The following is a 10469-nucleotide window of genomic DNA, read 5'->3' as shown; positions in this document are numbered from 1 at the left end:
GACTTTCTTCCAGTACTGGTTATCGAATTAGAAATGTGGAGTTTCAGTTATGTGGTCGAAACAATGCGGAATTGAGCAGTTCGTGGTAATACGTAGAAAACCGATCGCTGTGGCTTTTGATATTGGACTGCTGTAGGGTAGGTGGACCGAGAACGATGTAACGTGTACGCATGTAGCACACGGTTCCATTCAATTGCGTTTTAATCGGTTCATTTAAATTTCGCTGACGAATAAGGAAAAAAAATTGGTAATTTGTGGTAAGTTTCTATAGGATCAAACTGCTGAGGTCATCGGTCCCTAGGCTTATACACTACTTAATCTAACTTACGCTAAGGACAACACACACACACACACACACACACACACACACACACACACACACACACACACATGCTCGAAGGAGGACTCGAAACTCCGACATGGGGAGCTGCGCGAACCATGGCAAGGCGCCCTGGACTGCGCAGCTACCCCGCGCGGCCATTAAGGAAAGAACACCCAACACTGAACCTCTATTTTTGGAAATATGACTCTGTAACTACTGCCCGTGTTAACATGTGTTTCGAAGAAAAGTTTAGCATTTTTACTAAATAATTCCTCATTTATGCTTGTCATACACCATTTTTTTTCCTAGCGGCTTCCGCTCCCGTTGTCATTAGATTGGTAAACCTTCCGGCATCTACTATACAGACAGAAAATACCTTGAACAATGATAGAACACATACCTCCGCGTTTTAAAATTAGTTTTTTTTGTTTTAATCGTACGATCTATGGTACTTCTGTTGTCGCTGAACAAGGATGGGGCAGTATCTCTGACAATGCCTTGTCAGAGTGTCCATTTAGAAACTGTTTATGAGAAAACGCAAATCAGTATGGCCATACGGGGAACTGGAACCCGCTCCTTCCGGATACGAGCGAATGTCTTCACAAGATCGCCACTTCGCCCAGTAGCGGAGTCTGACATGTTAGCCTTGGGTGCAGTGCTTCCACTGGAGCTGCGGTCCCAAGGAAAACACTCTGCGTTAGCTGCAGCTCAGTGCAACCAGACACGCGCCAAGGCCGCGCTCTCAATGTTCAAAACGTTGGTTAGTCAGGTGCGGAACCAATTTTTCTGTTAATGGGAGAGGGCAGTAACATATTCTTATTCTCTCTCTCTCTCTCTCTCCCTCCCTCCCTCCCTCTCACCCTCTCTCCCTCTTTCCCTCTCCTCCCTACCCCTCTCTCTGTCCCCCTCCCTCCCACACTCTTCCTCATTCTATCCTCCTCCATCTCTCCCCCAAATGCAGCTTGCCATAATTCCAAATTATAACGTGCCACAGATGCTAGTTTAATAGTAATGATAATCATAATAATAAAATCTATCTACTTTCTTCTTCTTCTTTTTCTTACGCCTTTGCCCCGCATCGGTGCAGAGTCGACATGGTCATTAACAGTTTTGGCATGGTTTAATTTAAGGTGTGGCCGGGCGCCATTCCTGTCGCCACCTATGTACCCCTAGGACGGAGTGTGTGTACCCGAATTGTCTACGTGTAGTGAAAGTGAGTGAAATTTTTATAACTGTTTGTGAATCGTGTAAGTGAGATGGGAATTGGGTACCAGCCCGTTATTCACGTAGGAGATGCGGGAAACCACATCCAGGCTGACAAGCACACCGGCCATTGTCTGTAATATGATGGGCGGATTTGATATTGGGCTGGCGCATCTCCCTGTCCCAGAAACGGCGCTTTCACATTTACGGTTGTCTGCGTGGATAATAATAATAAAATGTGTAAAATGTTTTAATAAGATGATGATAGTATAATTGCAACAAAATAATTGATAATAATAATAACAATTTGTTTGCTTCAGTGGTTAGCACATGCCTCCAACATAATGCTCAGAAGCTACAATCAGAGAAATGTACACTCGAAAAGCATAAGTTTGAAAATTTGAGAAGTACATATGTCACGCAATTAGTTTAGGAACTCTGATAGCAACAAACTGTTACAACTCAGACAACATAATAATTTACACGATATACAGTTGGGTAGCAACTGTCGTGACGTCAGCAGCACACCGGAGGACAGCGTTTCGTTTGTAAGTTGTAACGAGCTTCTCATAACAAGGAGGGACTCGCTTTTCATTTACTGTGTGCCTTTCAGTTCGAATTCGTAAATTTCTTGCGGGTTTGTGTACGCAGTTGCCACAGTTCCGCCTTATTATAACTGTGGATTTCCGCTGTCTTTAGTGTGGAAATGGACTGTCATTGCAGGGTTCATTTGGTGACCCTTAGCTGACCACCTCCAAGCGGTGCTGGCTTTGGTCATGCAGCTTGAGTCTCTCGCCAGTTGGCTTCGCTGTGGAGGGGCGGGGGAGGCGGAGGGGGGGATGTGAGGTACGTCCAGCATGGTCCTGTTCAGTGATAGGCCTAGTACTGTGACCGTCGCAGTTACTGCCCACATTGAGGATGACCCCTGACCCGTGGTCGGCTGGAAAGTCGTTTCAAGGGGATATATCAAAACTGCACCAAATCAGAATCCTGTGAAATTTGCACGCGGTTTACCTGGAAACTACGTGCTCACTACGCCACAGCCTACCTGAACCCCGATTCCTCGCCCTCCCCCTCCTTTCACCCGCGGTAGGCTGCTGTGCGGCCCTGTCGCAGCCGCGTCGACGCTGCCTTTCAAATGAACAATGTAAAACACCAACTGTCTACATAACGTTGTACGATATTCCCTCTTATATAAGCACGTGGTAGCCGTGCTACTCATTTTACAATTCATATCCTTCTTTTCCTTCTTTTATGATGCATTTCTACATCTACATGACTACTCTGTAACTCACAAACAAGTGCCTGGCAAAGGGCTCATCGAACCCCGTTCAAGCTACACTGCTGGCCACCCAAAATGAAACACCCTGAAGGAAGCTCCCAAATCGGATGAAATTTGCTGCACGCATTTGCGGCGACGAGAGCTGCACACGATTAGCGTTTCAGCTAAGGCGCAAATCACGGGCGCCAGTTCAAATGGTTCAAATGGCTCTGAGCACTATGGGACTTAACATCTGTGGTCATCAGTCCCCTAGAACTTAGAACTACTTAAACCTAACTAACCTAAGGATATCACACACATCCATGCCCGAGGCAGGATTCGAACCTGCGACCGTAGCGGTCACGCAGTTCCAGACTGTAGCGCCTAGAACCGCACGGCCACACCGGCCGGCCTGGCGCCAGTAATGTCACTTACGAGCGCTATATAGAGGGGGGGGGGGGGGGGGAGAGGGAACAGAAGGCCGTGTGGACGTACTAGATTGTTCTTTCGTGCGGCTGTTTTGCGTAAGCAGCTTCAGTGTGCCTCCTAGAAGACAGCGGGCGTCTTTCGAGTACGTTTCACAGTTCAACCGAGGAAGACTAGTTACTTGTAGAGATTGCGGATCATCCTTCAGAGAAATCGGTGACCGCATCGGACGGAACCGAGCAACTGTGATGCGTATCTGTAATCGTTGGATGCAGGAAGGAACGACGGACTGACGGGACAGATTGCACCCAGATCGTTGCACCACTAAAAGTGATGACGCATGGCAGTAATGGCTCTTTCTGCCACGTCGCGAACCGTGTTGCGCAACAAGCAGTGTCCGTGCGTACCATTCAACGCCGTTAGCAGCGGAGTGGACCGCCACAAGCCGTCCATTGCTGCGTTTACCACTGAGTCAGAGCCCACAGGCTTTTGCCCCGGCTGTGGTGCGATGAATAACGAACACCGACAACCGAATGCAACGACATTGTTTTTACGGGCGAATACCGACTCTGCGTCCACCACCAGGTTGGAGAGATTAGAATTTGGAGACACCGTGGTGAGAAACTGTTGCATCATGCATCGCCATACTGGTCCGGTGGTCCTGGCCCTGTAACAACCCCCTTCCCCCCCCCCCTCCCCCGCCTCCTAGTACGCATTGGCAGTACACTAACCAGTCAGCGTTACATCTCTGAAGTTCTCGGATCCTGTTGTCCCCATGCCTTCGGAGCTTGCCGACCGCCACATTGCTACAGGATAATACACGACCACACGTAGCACGCAATGTTCAAAATACCGTCGACATTTTCACTGTTGTGCAGATATTTTCAATGAAGTACCGATGATAGGGGTAAGAGATTACACGAAATGCAACTAATCTGATCCATAACGAACCACTAGAGGCCAGAGGTCCCATATACCAAAACACTCGGGAAATATCCCCAAGCAACCTCCGAAATTTTGTCAGTGGAATTCTGATTCACCCCGTACACGTGCAATACAGCCTTTTCGTTAGAATGGCAATGTATGTTATGTTCACTACATGTACCATATGCTGATCCACGGGTGTAGACCGTAATTTATTTTTGAGTATGCTTCGTCGTGTAGAAGAGATTTTTAAAATCCCTGTTTGTAATCCGGTTTTAATGTTTTCCATCGTATTTTCTGAAGATTTGGCTGTATGTAAAATGTATATAAAAATATAATCACTTCCGTTTGTAAAGCCGGCCGCTTTGGCCGAGCGGTTCTAGGCGCTTCAGTCCGGAACCGCGCTGCTGCTACGGTCGCAGGTTCGAATCCTGGCTGGGGCATGGATGTGTGTGATGTCTAGGGGACTGATGACCTCAGATGTTAAGTCCCATAGTGCTTAGAGCCATTTGACCCATTTTGAACCGATTGTAAAAACGTAGACTTCACATTTGATCATGGAGCATCTCCAGTGCGCACGCACATCCACGGACGCCCGTCGCCGTGACACGTCACGCAAGGCCGGGCCGGGGCGAACCGGGGGTGGGGACTAGTCGACCCTTCCTCCACCTTTTCTGGGTGTAGATTTCGCTGGGTGCAATTTACAGGACACCGCTTCGAGGTGTGGCAATAGTGAAAGACTTTCCTGGGGCCGATCGAAGGGTCCCCCCCCCCAGGTCTCAGGAACATGAGACGGGCACCGTCTTTGGCTGACAAAGATGCTGAACCAGTTGCAGTCGCTCGTCCTCTTCCAGAGGAAGCCTCTTTGCCCGCAAGATTGGGCATTCACAGGGGGTGGGATTAGTGGTATTACGGTTCTGGTGTAGAATGGACTAGCCGGTTTTTTAGGTTAGAAGGTCTCGGGAAAGTGCAGATAGGGCTTCAGTCTCAGAGGGTGTAGGACGAACACAGGAAGAGGTTAGACTGATTGTTGCTATAAAAATCAGTATTGTAGTTGTATATTGTCGTATCTGTATCGGGAAAGAACCAGAGCAGCGAGCACTAATAGAAAGCACTGTAGCTCAAATCGTTATAGGTAGGGAAAGCTGTCTACAGCCGGGGATAAGTTCAGTCGAAATTTTTACAAAGGAACTAACGTTGATCAGAAAAGACCTATAAAAATACAGTTCCTGGCGGTCTGTTTGTTGCTGTTAGATGTCGTTTACCTCGTAGCGAAATTGAAATAGATAGTTCCAGTGAGGTAGTATGGGTAGAGGTTATACTTGAAAACCGGGAAAAATTACAGTTTTACCGACCCCCCTCCCTCCCGACACAGATGATTCAGTTGCTGAACAATTCAAACAAAACTTGAGTATCATCTCAAGTAGATACCCCAGTCGTACTATTATAGTTGGTGGTGACTTATATCTACCCTCGAGATGGCGAAAATACATGTTTAATGTCGGTGGTAGGAATAAAACATAGCCTGAAATCGTACAGAATGCGTTCTCAGAAAATTACTTTAAACAATCTGTTCAGAGACCACCCGGAGTGTAAATGGCTGCGAAAACGTACTTGACCTCTTAGCAACAAGTAATTCCGAGCAAATAGAGAGCATGATGACGTATACAGGGATTAGTGACCACAGGATCATTGTATGCGAGACTGAATACCGTAACATCCACACCCACAAAAAATAAACGCAAAATACATCAATGTAGAAAAAAAAAAACAATAAAAGTGCACTTCACATCCTTCTTCCCGGCTATGAGAGTATAAACCAGACGTGGCTCAGATGCAAGGAAACAGTATCTGTGGTAGTTCAGAGATTTGTACTGAATAAATTGATAAAAGATGGTACTGATCCCCCGTGGTAGACAAAACACCTTAGAACAATGTTGCAGAAGCAACGAGAAACGCACGCCAAATTTAAGAGAACACAGAATATTGGCTATGTTTTAATGAAGCTTGAAACGTAGCGGGGACTTCAGTGCAAGATGCTGTTAATAGCTTCCACAAGGAAACTCTCGTCTCGAAATCTTACAGAAAATCCAAAAAGATTTGAGATTGTGGTCGTACACCAGCGACAAGACACAATCACTTATTAAACTTGGTTTTCCGAAATTTGTTCACCAAAGAAGACGAAGTAAATATTCCAGAACTGGAATCTAGAACAACTGCTAGTATGAGTAACTCAGAAGCCGCGCGGAATTAGCCGAGCGGTATTGGCGCTGCAGTCATGGACTGTGCAAGCGGTCCCAGCTGAGGTTCGAGTCCTCCCTCGGGCATGGGTGTGTGTGTTTGCCCTTAGGATAATTTAGGTTAAGTAGTGTGTAAGCTTAGGGACTGATGATTTTAGCAGTTAAGTCCCATAGGATTTTACGCACATCTGAACATCAGTAACTCAGAAGTACATATCTGCGGTGTAGCCAAGCAGCTTAAATCACTTAATAAAGGCACATCTTCCGGTCAAGGTGTTATACCAGTTAGGTTCCTTTCAAGTATGCTAATACAATAGCTCCGTACTTAGAAATCATATACAGCCGCTCTCTCTACGAAAGATCCGTACGAAAGACTGGAATGTTGTACAGATACCACCAATACTCCAGAAAGGAAGTAGGAGTAATCGGATGAATTATAGATTCAGTTAACTGACGTAGATATCAGTAGGGCTACGGAACGTATAATGTTCACACATTTGGAATTAAAATAAAAGAACGGAAAGAACGGTCTATTGACACGCAGTCAGCACGGCTTCAGAAAATACCGTTCGTGTAAAACACAACTAGCTCTCTATCCGGACGAAGTAATAAGTTCTATCGTCAGGGGATCTAAAATTGATTACATATTTATAGATTTCCAGACGACTTTTGACACCGTTTTTCACAAGAGACTTCTAATCAAATTGTGTACCTATGGAGTATCGCTACAATTGTGCGAATGGAATAGAGATTTCCTGTCAGAAACGTCACAGCACGCACTTATCGACGGAAGATCATCGAGTAAAACAGACGCGAGTATTATAGGCCCTCTGCTGTTCCTTATCTATATAAACGATTTAGGAGACAATCTGAGCCACCCTCTTAAATTGTTTGCATATGATGCTGTCATTTACCGTATAGTAGAATCATCAGAAGATCAAATCCAATTGCAGAACGAGTTATACAATAGATTGTATGGTACGAAAAGTGGCGATTGTCTCTGAAGGGTTAAAAGTGTAAATTCATCCACATGACTACGAAAAGAAGTCCGTTAAATTTCGGTTACACGATAAGTGACACAAATGTAAAGCGTGTCAATTCAACTAAACACCTAGGAATTACAATCATGAAAACGAATTGCAGAGTAATCATGTGGATGTAGTTGTACATTATGTTGTGGTGAAAGCAAACCAAAGATGATATTTTATTGGCAGAGCAGAATACGCAAAAGGTCTACTGAAGAGATTGCTTGTCCGTCCTCCGCTAGAGTACTACTGTGCGGTACGGGATCCGTATCAGATAGGATTGACACAACGTTTCCAGAAATTTCGATCACCAACTTTCTCCTCTGAATGTGAAAATATTTTATTGTAGCCAACCTATATAGGGAGGAATGGTTATCATAATAAACTAAGAGAAATCAGAGATGGTAGAGAAAGATTTAAGTGTTTATTTTTCCCACACTCCGATATCGAGAGGAACGCTAGAGAAATATACATCAATATGAAGATGGTATCTGTTCTTTCGGACAGATACCATCTTCATACATATACACTCCTGGAAATGGAAAAAAGAACACATTGACACCGGTGTGTCAGACCCACCATACTTGCTCCGGACACTGCGAGAGGGCTGTACAAGCAATGATCACACGCACGGCACAGCGGACACACCAGGAACCGCGGTGTTGGCCGTCGAATGGCGCTAGCTGCGCAGCATTTTTTCACCGCCGCCGTCAGTGTCAGCCAGTTTGCCGTGGCATACGGAGCTCCATCGCAGTCTTTAACACTGGTAGCATGCCGCGACAGCGTGGACGTGAACCGTATGTGCAGTTGACGGACTTTGAGCGAGGGCGTATAGTGGGCATGCGGGAGGCCGGGTGGACGTACCGCCGAATTGCTCAACACGTGGGGCGTGAGGTCTCCACAGTACATCGATGTTGTCGCCAGTGGTCGGCGGAAGGTGCACGTGCCCGTCGACCTGGGACCAGACCGCAGCGACGCACGGATGCACGCCAAGACCGTAGGATCCTACGCAGTGCCGTAGGGGACCGCACCGCCACTTCCCAATAAATTAGGGACACTGTTGCTCCTGGGGTATCGGCGAGGACCATTCGCAACCGTCTCCATGAAGCTGGGCTACGGTCCCGCACACCGTTAGGCCGTCTTCCGCTCACGCCCCAACATCGTGCAGCCCGCCTCCAGTGGTGTCGCGACAGGCGTGAATGGAGGGACGAATGGAGACGTGTCGTCTTCAGCGATGAGAGTCGCTTCTGCCTTGGTGCCAATGATGGTCGTATGCGTGTTTGGCGCCGTGCAGGTGAACGCCACAATCAGGACTGCATACGACCGAGGCACACAGAGCCAACACCCGACATCATGGTATGGGGAGCGATCTCCTACACTGGCCGTACACCACTGGTGATCGTCGAGGGGACACTGAATAGTGCACGGTACATCCAAACCGTCATCGAACCCATCGTTCTACCATTCCTAGACCGGCAAGAGAACTTGCTGTTCCAACAGGACAATGCACGTCCGCATGTATCCCGTGCCACCCAACGTGCTCTAGAAGGTGTAAGTCAACTACCCTGGCCAGCAAGATCTCCGGATCTGTCCCCCATTGAGCATGTTTGGGACTGGATGAAGCGTCGTCTCACGCGGTCTGCACGTCCAGCACGAACGCTGGTCCAACTGAGGCGCCAGGTGGAAATGGCATGGCAAGCCGTTCCACAGGACTACATCCAGCATCTCTACGATCGTCTCCATGGGAGAATGGCAGCCTGCATTGCTGCGAAAGGTGGATATACACTGTACTAGTGCCGACATTGTGCATGCTCTGTTGCCTGTGTCTATGTGCCTGTGGTTCTGTCAGTGTGATCATGTGATGTATCTGACCCCAGGAATGTGTCAATAAAGTTTCCCCTTCCTGGGACAATGAATTCACGGTGTTCTTATTTCAATTTCCAGGAGTGTAGTTAAGGGTAACCGGGCATTGACCTCCTTCTTCTTCTGTGCTGGGTGCACACGCATAGCCCGAACTCTTACGGGACTCGGTAAGATTGTCTGCCGCGAATAATGAGTGTAATGGGCAGGGCACTGCGAATATAGTGTGTTGACATTAAGTTGGGATTGTGAGTATCACGGAGAGCGTGCAAGGGATAAATCCCTGCAGTCGCACTATCCTCTGTGCCCTCGGTGGCTCAGATGGCTAGAGCGTCTGCCATGTAAGTAGGAGATCCCGGGTTCGAGTCCCGGTCGGGGCACACATTTTCAGCTGTTCCCGTTGATGTATATCAACGCCTGTCGACAGATTTAATTATCATTTCACTAGCCGGCAGGAGTGGCCGAGCGGTTCTAGGCGCTTCAGTCTGGAACCGTGCGACCGCTACGGTCGCAGGTTCGAATCCTGCCTCGGGCATTGATGTGTGTGATGTCCTTAGGTTAGTTAGGTTTAAGTAGTTCTAAGTTCTAGGGGACTGATTACCTCAGATGTTAAGTCCCATAGTGCTCAGAGCCATTTGAACCATCATTTCACTAGAGAAATTATCTGAATGTGTCTCGAAGAACCCTCTCCCAGGCATTTAAGCGTGAATTGCAGAATAGTCACGAAGATGTAGATGCAGATAAGATCGAAGTGTACTCTCACCGTTTATCAGTGCTTCATTAAGCACTACGATTGTGAAAACAGTTGTGCAGACAATGGCTATGTGAGTGGAAGGCTGCATCTTTCAGTCATTTCCACGTATATTTGAGAAGTGAATAAGTCGGCCTGTTATCTTTTGACGCGAGAAAACTTCTATTCGTTCGTCGGTCGAACATCCTATGACAAAATACCGTCAGATTTGAATTGCTAATAACTAAAAGGCTAATAATATAGGTTGAGCCCACAATAGATAGATCGTGTTGCAAAACCTCTCGTGTATGAGAGCAGGATCTGAAATTAATCAGGAATCAGTCACACCCTCGAGATTCAGTGTTAAATTTAATGTACGCAACACTTGTAATTTATTGGCCCTAGCACTGAACTTATAGGTAAGGAACTGAGATAATGTTTATCATTAACAAGGTGTGGCTGTGATGATAAACTCAAG

General features: G+C 46.9%; 1 non-coding gene across 1 annotated transcript; it reads left to right on the top strand.

Annotated features, from left to right (window-relative positions):
- The first annotated feature begins 9566 nt into the window (after nucleotides 1-9566).
- Nucleotides 9567-9641, top strand: Trnat-ugu (transfer RNA threonine (anticodon UGU)). The gene has a single exon. It is a non-coding gene; the product is annotated as a tRNA-Thr (tRNA).
- Nucleotides 9642-10469: the final 828 nt, after the last annotated feature.

Source organism: Schistocerca serialis, chromosome 3 (genome assembly GCF_023864345.2).
Source record: "Schistocerca serialis cubense isolate TAMUIC-IGC-003099 chromosome 3, iqSchSeri2.2, whole genome shotgun sequence".
NCBI classification, from domain to species: domain Eukaryota; kingdom Metazoa; phylum Arthropoda; class Insecta; order Orthoptera; family Acrididae; genus Schistocerca; species Schistocerca serialis.
Note: the sequence above shows the minus strand (reverse complement) of the source record. Positions and strands in the feature narration are given on the sequence as shown.